Source organism: Topomyia yanbarensis, chromosome 1 (assembly GCF_030247195.1).
Source record: "Topomyia yanbarensis strain Yona2022 chromosome 1, ASM3024719v1, whole genome shotgun sequence".
NCBI classification, from domain to species: domain Eukaryota; kingdom Metazoa; phylum Arthropoda; class Insecta; order Diptera; family Culicidae; genus Topomyia; species Topomyia yanbarensis.
In genome coordinates, this window is record NC_080670.1 from 124,546,260 (window position 1) to 124,557,330 (window position 11,071).

An 11,071-nucleotide genomic window follows, 5' to 3' on the forward strand; every position below is an offset into this window, starting at 1 on the left:
CGTACATACATATGAACATTCCCCTTTCGCAGCTCACACCGAATGAGTACGCTTTGCATCAAGGCGTTCCTATTTATTTACTTTTCGTTGCAGAGGGAAGGCCATCTTTTTGTGCGACAATTGACAATATTTTCATCATTCGTTTTGGTGTAGCTTTCGCTTAGTGGCAGAGTTGCCAAATTCACTGATTTTCTTGGAAGGATTTGCAAAATTATTTTTAATTATGCAAATTAATAAAAGGAACTTCCTAATAAAATTCTTTTTCCATTATATATTCATCCTAAGGACGGTTTGCATATAACTATGACTCAAATCCATCTACAATTAACAGCGCTAACGGAAAATAAGCATCACTAATTCTTTACAAGTATTCTGTTAGTCCTGAAAAGGACTGTTGGCAACATTAGAGACGCGTGAATTTGCTTATCTTCTTCGGGCAGGTTTGGCGGTCTTCTTTGGCTTTGGGGTCTTCGGCTTGTTCGCTGCAGCCCTCGATGTTTTGGTGGCATTTTTAGTGGCAGTTGCGACCGCCTTTTCAGTGACTGCGTTTCTTAGTCTTTGGCTTTTTGGCCTCACCGCCACTACCTCCACCAACGTTTTTCTTCTTCTCTCCGGTGGTAGCCGATTTGATTGGTCGTCCGATGCAGCTTCTCACGACCACGCACGTCTGTTATGCATTGCGTCTTACACACGTCTGGTTTTGAGAAAAGTTGCGACACCCCTATTTATAGGTTTTATCGTTAATGTTGATTCTCATTTAAAGTAGTTTTTGAACTATTTAAACGAATTTTATATAGCAAACAACGTATCGGTAGCAAGCGTTGAACGTTTTCCTTCCGATTTATGAAACAAGATTAACAATCCGTTTAGTAGAAAATTTTTTTATTAAGGCTCAAAACGTACGTAACGCTTTCGCTAATATGCACTACTATGGCTTTCTCGCTCGTTCTCGTGGCGTGCATGAGCCTTTCCTTTCTGTACGGCTTCTAATGGCATAACCAAAACTAATATGCCGGCTTTCCCCCCACCAACTGCTCTCGACAAGCAACAATACGAATAATCATAGAAACAAACATGTAGTGGACCTATATATAAACTTTTCATTATTTTATTGTTCGGTTGCTGCACCATATTGACGGCTCTGTCCGGGATGGGCTGAAAATTTTCACTTTTTCGAGTCGTTTTCGAAAGATTTTTCAAAACACTATTTTTCCGTTGATAATGAATGTCCTACATATTCCAAAATTTAATACAACATTGGTACAAATATTTTCGACAAAATGCCGAAGAAATTGATTAAATCCATTCAGTAGAACAAAAGATTTAAGCGTTCAAAATCTTACATCATTTTTCTTCCGAAATTTTGAAAAGGGGCCACTATATTGAAAGGTAAGTCGTTAGTCACGACAAAAATCGATGACGAACATGCGCTAATTAAATTCATTTTTTACAAAACTATTGCAACTTGCTTCTCCAGAATGACTCATTGTGACATATGTCAGTATATTGCGAATTTTTTTAGATGTTTCCCGCATGGATTGGATCAGTATTGGTCCCGGAGTATTGTAGCGAAATTTGAAAATCATTATTCGAAATCCAAAATTCAACTTTTGTATGGCAAAACTGGATTGCGTTGTGTTCACTCGCCCTATCTAGCGAACGACAGCTTAGATGCACATCAAAACCACAGTCTATAGAGAACAGTTGCGCAAAGAGTGAAGTCAAAAAAAGCCTACCTATCGAGCACAATTGGAATCCATCTCTGATACCTCTGCAGCCAAGTTAGATTCTAATTTTGCTCGTAGACTGTTTTCGGTTTCACTTTCTGCACGCTCTTTGCGTACCTTTATACTAGGGCCTTTAATCAAAACTATTCATTCTCTACACTCAAAAATATGTAAACGTTATGCCTATTGATTTTACACATAGATTTTTGCTATTAGCGGAGGCAGATAGACACTATTTGCTGGCACATAAACCTAATGTGTGTACCTATTTACAAGAAATATTAATTTTACATTCATATTTCATAAGTATAACGCACATAAAACCCGAGTGTATAACAATACGCACATATAACTTATGTGTGAAAACATAGTTTACACAGTTGACACACTGAGAAAAAAAATATGCATGGTTAGCATACTTTCTATTCCCGTCTCTTTTCTTCTGCTGCATAATTTTCATGCATATACCTGTAGTAAGCATTCAATGAGTTGATAGACCGAATATATCCAATGCATAAAATATACACCAGAAGAAATGTGAGGCAGGTAGAAACGTATGCTATCGATGCATAAATAAAATTCTGCGTGCACATAGAAGTGCACAAAGTAACATTAGCATTTCTTCTTCATATGAATTTAGAGTAGTTTGAAGCGAATAGAATTAGGCAATCCATTAGACGTTTATTTGACAATTCAGCGGTGGGTGCTGTCAACAGGTCTACTCCAGCGAACAAAAAAACTCGTCCGACAGACATCTTTCGTTAGTCCGATTCGTTTGATGTTGGATCGAATCAACAATATTGTTGGACGTCGCATCCCTCGGAGTAACGTCAGAAGAAGTAAACAAGAAAAAATCAGCTGATCAGAAACGTATGTAATACAACTAGAGAATTATGCGCTAAATTTAGAGAAAACTAGGAATAGCTACCGCGAGCGATCGTGAATAAAGTTAAGTTGAAGCTAATCAGGAACGTCAGTACAATCAAATACAAATATGAATACATATTTGTATTTGGTACAATGAAACAGTGACATTCATTACGTTTATGTAGCAACACAGACAATGCTGCTAAATGATGAAATAGGCTGACGAAAAATAGCTAGAATAAGAAGATCAACTGTTCTTTAGGAAATTTGTGAGCGCAACAAATGTTCCGGTCAAGCTGACACACGGAAAGTAACGCTATGTAACACGGCGTGTTTTGCTTTATACCCTTGTGGAGACGCACTGCAGCTCATAAATCTTCGTACCTTGCACGCAAGGCTCGAACACCGATTGCTGCATGTTAGAGTTCCGAATCAGATTTTGTCCTTCTACACAACATTGCTGAGGGCTCTTTCCTAGGAAATCAAGATCACCAGATAGTGTAGTGGTAAAGTTTCAAATTAAAACGATTGTCATGCGGTCATGATTATTTGAGCAATATTTCAGAAAATACGAAACTTCTAGGCCGTTAGCAAAACGATGTGAAATGAAATCTGAACTAAAATGTTCACCTGCCGGAATCTCTTGGCTTAAAGAACAACTTTGCTGAAGAGAGCAAATATGTAGATAAGATTTCGAGATACAGCATCTTGAATTCATTATTTTCTAGGTGATGCTGGGTGTTACAATACTTATTGAAGCAATTCCAAACTTTTGACGGGTAGTGTATTATTGTCTACTATTTGCGCTTAGGATATTACCCGCTTTTGCGAATTAGTATGAAAATTATCATAGTAATAATGTTAATGTTATGACATCGTTTTGGATTGTTCCAGAAAGACATTGTGTATATTTAAATAAAGTGCTAAAAACTGTACATATAAAAAGTACATATAAAAACTGTACTACATCACAAGCTGGTGAAAAATAATAAACAAAGACGGCAAAAGTAAATGGGATTGTTTTCAACCAGGAAACTTCATTAATGTTCGTGCGACCGGTCGCAAAAAACTCAATAAGGGTATAAAGCAAAACACGCCTGTAGTGTATAAGATATTGTTGGAAGAGAAATAACTTATCTAAACCCGAAAATTATAAGAAATATCATTCCAATATTAGAATATGTGAGTAAAAAGTATACATTCCCACCTTAATGAACCATGTATATCGATATGAATGTGCATGCAACAGGGTAAGAACAAGTGGCTCCCAGTGACTAGTGCTTGAGAAAAAAAGTGAAGTAAATATGTATCCGCGTTTTAAATAGCATCATGCACTTTTGGTTTGACGTTGCAAGCTAATGAAAGCAAGAGACATTTTTTGGTAGTTTTATTGAGCTTGATCGTGTGAGGTGGAAAGATGCATTTGGAGAGCGGAAAAAACGACAGAATATCAATGTATGACGATAAACAGTAAAACGGAATTGGTATTTTTGTTGCCTAGATGATGAATGAGAAGATGAAAATACAAATGAGAACATGTTTGTTAAAGATTTCTTGCGTTTTGACTGAATGTTGATTTGTGTTTGAAGGCACGAATCAGGGTTGAATTGTATTGTATTGTATGTATTAAATTCGTGCGAGAGGACGCGAATTATGTTTGGATTCGTGCGAGAGGACGCGAATCGGATGGAACATGATTAAATTCGTGCGAGTGGACGCGAATTATGTTTGAATTCGTGCGAGAGGACGCGAATCAGGTTTCGATTCGTGCGAGAGGACGCGAATCGGAAGAAATATGTTCGAATTCGTGCGAGAGGACGCGAATTATGGTTGGATTCGCGTGAGAGGACGCGAATCAGGTTTCGATTGGTGCGAGAGGGCGCGAATCGGATGGAATATGTTTGAATTCGTGATGTAGTGTATAAGATATTGTTGGAAGAGAAATAACTTATCTAAACCCGAAAATTATAAGAAATATCATTCCAATATTAGAATATGTGAGTAAAAAGTATACATTCCCACCTTAATGAACCATGTATATCGATATGAATGTGCATGCAACAGGGTAAGAACATGCAGCAGTCTCATTGATGTGTGAGTTGCTCTATATATGCCTTGTGAGAAGGAAAGGGATTGACTGGTCGACAGAAATACAAGAGTGAGTACAGCTGTGTGTGTTGCAGCGTGTCATGCAATGACCACAGAAATCGAACACACGTAAGCGAGTGTGTGGATGTATTTTGCGGCAGGCAAACCGACTGAAGAGCGAATCCGATTCAGTCTGTTGAGAACTATTGATAGGAGAAGACGCTTTGAAGCGAAAAATACTTTGAAGCGACATGGATACGACAACGCCGTGTTACATGGCGTTACTTTCCGTGTCCAGCTTTACCGGAACATTTGTTGCGCTCATTGATTTACTAAAGAACAGTTGATCTTCTTATTCTAGCTATTTTTCGTCAGCCTATCACAACTGCTTCGACTTGTAGTACTAGGTCACTAACAGCCATGCAAAGTCTTTTTGGTCACATTGGCCACCATCATCGGTTCCGGAAACCAAGTATCCAAATTCAGAATAACAGTCACATCGGTTTCTCGGAGATGGCTTGACCGAATCAACCAAACATAGTCTCAAATGAAAGATGTTGCGTCCCCGTAAATGGCTATTAAATTTCATCACGAACCGACTGCCGGTTCCGGAGTTACGGGTTGTGGCGTGCGATTACATAGCAAATTGTGATTCAAACCGATACTCCGATGAAAGCAAAAAAGGTAAAAAATTCGTTAAAATGTCTCTCAAACTATTTAAATTTGCAGTTCTAGGTCACCGATGGCCAAACAAACTTTCGTTGACTACATTGACCACCATAGACGGTTCCGGAAGTGCCCGGGCAAAGCGGCCATCTTTCAAAACTAGCAAACTCATCAGTTTCTCGGAAATGGTTGGGCCGATTTTCACAAACTTAGTCCCAAATGCTATATTATCCCCACAGATGCCTGTAAAATTTCGCACGGATCGCTTTTATGGTTCCGGAAATACAGACTGAACCGTCCGGTCACATATAAAATTCCCATATAAGCCGGAACTCAAAATTTTTTTCAAAGGGGGGACCCCATGAAATTTCAGAAATCGAATTCGTATTTTTGATGCCAAACATCTTTAAAATGCACGAAACGTCGAGATTTTATGTTATCACAAAAAAAATTTTAATGTAGAATACATTTAAGTTTTCAATATAGGGGTCCCGTTTCAAAATATCGGCTGCGGTGCCGCGTCAGTTTTTGAACGTTAATAACTTTTATCATACTTAACAGAATGATTTGATTTTTAGGCCAATTTGTTTTAGGCCAATGCTGTATTAAAATTTGAAGTATGTATAACATGCACTAATAACAAAAAAAATGTGTTTTGAAAAATCTTTCGAAAACGACTCGACTTGTTCCTATGATTATTCGTATTGGGTTGCTTGACGAGAGCAGTTGGTGGGGGAAAGACGGCATATTCCTTTGGTTAGGCCATTAGAAGCCGGACGAAAAGGAAAGGCTCATGCACGGCACGAGAACGAGCGAGAAAGCGATAGTAGTGCATATTAGCGCGATTATATAAATATCTGTCGGTCGGTTTTTCTCATCATTCGTATTCGTTCAAGTACTAGCAAACAGCCAGTCCACCGGAGGAAAGCAGTTGGACGAATGACGAAGGTCCGAAAAAGTGCCCCAGCTACTGGTGGCCCATCGCAACCAACTACCGATCAGGAACTGTCGCCATGCCAGTATTTCGCCCTAACTAAAGGGCAACGTTCAAGTACTAGCAAGCAGCCAGTCCACCGAAGGAAAGCAGTTGGCAATGACGACGGTCCGAAAAAATTAAGGGTTGTGTACAAGACACGACCACGATGACATTAAAAATGCAGCCAGTTTTATGAGCAAGCAATATTATCCGTGGCCAAATTAAAACTCCTTAGTGACTGTTTCAGAACTACACACAGGCATGCTATTCTTCACTAGAGATAATTGTTGAATTTTTAAATTAAAATCGATAACCTGTAGTGTGACAAATTCAAGTTTAAAAAAAGTTTTATTCAAATCCACGAAATGGGAACATAAATAAATGATGCTTACAAACAAAAGCTTACATCTATCTTTAAATACCTGCTATCAAATTAAATGCTTGCAAGCACGATAGACAAATAACTGGTCATAACTCAAACTATTCGTAAACGAAGAAAGTTTAACATATGTATCTTTATATATTCGGTGGTTTAATTAACATTAACTCTGAAATGTTCTATATTTGGAGTCCATTGGTGAAATCCTGGAAAGGACTATTTGTGAATCCACAAACACGCGTGCTATGGAATGAAAAGTACTAAACTAACTAAGGGCTTTTGGTTTAACAAAAATAACATGCAGGATGGAACAATTAGTCAGCTGCAAAACAAGGTCTGCCTTCTCACGCTACTTACATCAGATAAATATTTCGAAATAAAAAGAAACAACCTTTCCCTTCAGAATCTAATATGAAATACTGATAGCTTGAAACGTGACATCGGCTTTTATCACTTTCGCACTGATGATGGAAGGACTACCTTCATTCAGAACAACGAAAAAATATTTGCGGATTTTTCACATCCTCCGATTTCTATAATATTGCAGACTTTTGGGTTTGGTTTGATTTTCGCCAATTTGAGCATGGCAATATACTTTTAAATAACTGTACATTTTTGTATTGTTTCGGAAAGATAATTTTAAACAAATCACAGATTGTTGTAAATTTCAGATTGTCAATGTACGCACAAGCAACAAGTAACGAATATAAACAGCGGAATTGGGTTATCGTTGTCATTGTAAGGAATTTTTCAAATTTGTTCTTAATTGTTAGTTATAGCCCTGAAAAGGGCTTTTAATTTACAAAAATAACATGTGAAATGGAACAATCAGTCAGCCGCAACAACGGTTTGCCGTCTCTTCCAGCCGCGCGCTACTTACATCGGATAAATAATTAAAATTGGTAAGAAACAAACAACCTTCCCCTTCAACAGATAATTCGAAATACTGATAGTTTGAAACGTGACATCTGCTTTTATCATTTTCGCATTGTTGATGGAAGGACTGCCTTCATGCAGAATAACGAACAAAATTTTGCGGATTCTTTTTGGTACGGCTTTCGCTAGTTGGCAGTGTTGCCACATCCTCCAATTTTCTGAAACATTGCAGAATTTTGAATTATGATTCCGAAAAACTATTTTTAATAAATCAGGTTTTCGCTAATTTCAACCTGGAAATGTACTTTAAGTAGCTGCACATTTTTGTATTGTTTCGGAAGGATAAATTTAAACAAATAACAGATTGTTGCAAATTTCAGATTGTTAATATACGCGCAAGCAACAAATAACGAATATAAACTGCGCAATTGGATTATCGCTGTTAATGATTGGAAATATTCCAATTTGTTTTTTGTTTGTTATTGTTATAGCCCTTAAAAGGGCTTTTAATTTAACAATAATAACATGCAGAATGGAACAATTAGTCAGCTTCAACTGAGGTTTGCCAACTCTTCCCGCGCTATTTACATCGGATGACTGCCAGCGGTAGCAGTGATCAAATGCAGCACTCATCTCGCAGCGCATTGTCAACATGCATGATTGCTACTGCTGTTCTTTACGGCCCGTCGCTCGAGAAATGATATTCTTTAAATAGTCGAGAATGACGTCATTCATAGAAGCGTAGTGTGCTGGGTGCTCAAATCTATCGTACGAGACGCTATAGGCACGACGTTATTTGTCTGGCAAAAGAGCAACAACTGATTCAAACAGGCACACGGTACATTTATTTATAACTTTTCGTGTTCGTTTGAATTTCTAAGCTGCCCTCTGTTGACGGCGCTGCCGGGGATAGATTGACTGATGTATGGGAGTTTTCACGTTTTCGAGATCTGTTCATTTTTGCTTGTTTTTCAATAGTGTACTATTGAAATACAAAAACACTATAGCAATAAAACATAATTTCAGTTAATTCCGAATTGTTTGGTGATAACCAGACGGAAATCCGTTCATAAATAACAAAGTTATTAGCGTTCAAAATAGTGACGCAAAAACGTGACATCGTTTGATTTTAGATTTTAGAATGACACCCTGTCCCAGATAGTGCAGTAAGACATTTTCAATGTCAAAAGTGCCCCAGCTACTGGTGACCCATCGCAACCAACTACCGATGAGGAACTACCCTGAAAGAATTTCGCCCCAACTAAAGGGCAACAGAGCAGCTAATCTGTAGGCTATCGTTCCAGCGTCTGGTTCGTGAGATTGTACAGGACTGCAAAGTCGAGCTACGCTTACAAAGCTCAGCCGTAATGATGCCCCGAGAAGCCAACGATGCCTACTTGGTCGGTTTGTTCGAGGATGCAAAATAGTGCGCCAAGCGCATAACTTTCAGGCCAAATACATTAAACTGGCTCACCGTGTCCGCGGGGAGTGCGTCTGAATTATGCTCCCGCAATAAAACAATAAACGGTATTTACAGGACCAATTAATTGTGTTCTAATAAGAGTTAAACTGAAATCTACATTTTATGGTGTATAACAAATAATTTTCAGAAAGCTATATAAGAAATATGATGTGTGGAAAGAAAGAAAGAGAATTTAAATTATCCTCTCTCGCTCGTTTTCGTACACTGCTTTTCCATTCCTTTCTGCTGCTAATACCACCATAAAAACGAATGTGCGTATTCCCCCACCATCCCATGGCCAGTATCAGCGCTAACAAATAAGACAAAAGAATTTGAATTTGTGAAAATCTTTTTCTTCCTTCTTTTCAAATCTGCAACATTCTTTGAAAATATTGTTGGAATGTTGTTATTGAAAAACTGAACATGGAAGTTTGCTAGCACTGGCCACCAGATTGAAGGCGATGGAAAGACAGAATATTCGTTTTGGTTATGCTAGTATTGGTAGTCGAACGGAAAGGAAAGGCACAGGAATGGCACGAAAACGAGCGAGAGAGCGATAGTAGTACTTTCTCGTGTGTTCATATATATTGGTCGGTTGGTTTTTCTCATCATTCGTATTCGTTCGAGCACTAACAAGCAGCCAGTCCACCGGAGGAAAGCAGTTGGCAATGATGACGGTCCGAAAAAGTGCCCCAGCTACTGGTGGCCCATCGCAACCAACTACCGATCAGGAACTGTCGCCATGCCAGTATTTCGCCCCAACTAAAGGGCAACGGAGCAACTAATCCGCTGGCTAACATTCCAGCGTCTGGTTCGTAAGGTTGTGTATTACTTCAAAGTTGAGCTACGCTTACAAAACTTAGCCGTAATGAAGCCAGTGATGCCTACTTGGTCGGTTTGTTTGAGGATACAAAATAGTGCGCCAAGTACGTAACTTTCTCGCAAAAGAAATCAAACTGGCTCACAGTGTCCGCTGGGAGTGGGCGTAAATTACAATAAAAGCAACGGTTCTTTTCAGGATCAATCAATTGTGTTCTAGTGAGAGTTAAACTGAAACTTTCATTTTAAAATGTGTAGCAAATTTTCAACAAGCAACATAATACGTTGTGTGGAAAGAAGTAGCTTGCACACGGAACAAAAATTTAAATTATCCTCTCGCTCGTTTCGTGCACTGCTTTTCCATTCCTTTCTGCTGCTATTATCAGTATAACCAAAACGAATGTGCGTGTTCCCTCACCATCCCTCTAGTGATCAGTGTTGCTTCAATTGCATGTGTTTAAGAGAAACGTTGAAGTCGCATGCTTCTATTCGAGCTTTTTGGCAGCCTCCGTGAACTAACTGCATTAAATGATTTTTGAAGTAGAATACTTCTAACGTTTCAATATGAGGTCCCGTTTCAAAAATTTCAGCTGAGAAATTTTCCCAAGTTTGAAATGCGAATATCTTCCGTTCTACTGATCGAAATCGCAATATTTTTGCACTATCTGATCGGAAATTCGTGCACGTATTTCGTATTAAATTTCGGAATTAGTGCGACTACTATAAATAAACCAAAACAAGGATTTTTAGAAAATCCTTCGAAAACATCGAGGAAAATGCGCAATTTGCAAGCACATCTCACGCAGAGCCGTCAAAAAGGAGCATGTAAGCGTTTCATTACATACGGAAATGTTATATATACAGGTCACGCGAGCTTGTTTTGTATCAGTGGGTGCTCGCTTACCACACAAGCAACATGCTCGTCCGGACGGTACAATGAGCGGTATCATGTTTGCGTTCCCGTACCAAGCGTCATCGCAAGCTTCTTCGTGATAAGATCCAGGGAATCACCAAATCCGCCATTCGGCGTCTGGCTCGTCGTGGTGGTGTAAAATTCATCTCCGATTTAATCTACGAATGCTGATGGTGTGCAGGAAAATGTCTTCCGAGATGCCGTGACCTACACTGAACACGCCAAGCGCAAAACCGCAATGAATGTCGTCTATACTCTGAAGCGGCAGGGACGCACTTTGTATGGATTTGGAAGTTGA

General features: G+C 38.8%; 1 long non-coding RNA gene across 2 annotated transcripts; it reads left to right on the plus strand.

The window, feature by feature from the left end:
• The first annotated feature begins 3,044 nt into the window (after positions 1-3,044).
• LOC131685105 (uncharacterized) lies at positions 3,045-10,375 on the plus strand. 2 transcript variants are annotated; one of them, XR_009304743.1, is made up of 3 exons: positions 3,045-4,591; positions 5,044-5,366; positions 5,412-10,375. It is a non-coding gene; the product is annotated as an uncharacterized LOC131685105 (long non-coding RNA). The 2 variants fall into 2 exon arrangements; XR_009304744.1 differs by having other exon boundaries at positions 3,045-4,049.
• The last annotated feature ends 696 nt before the right edge of the window (positions 10,376-11,071 follow it).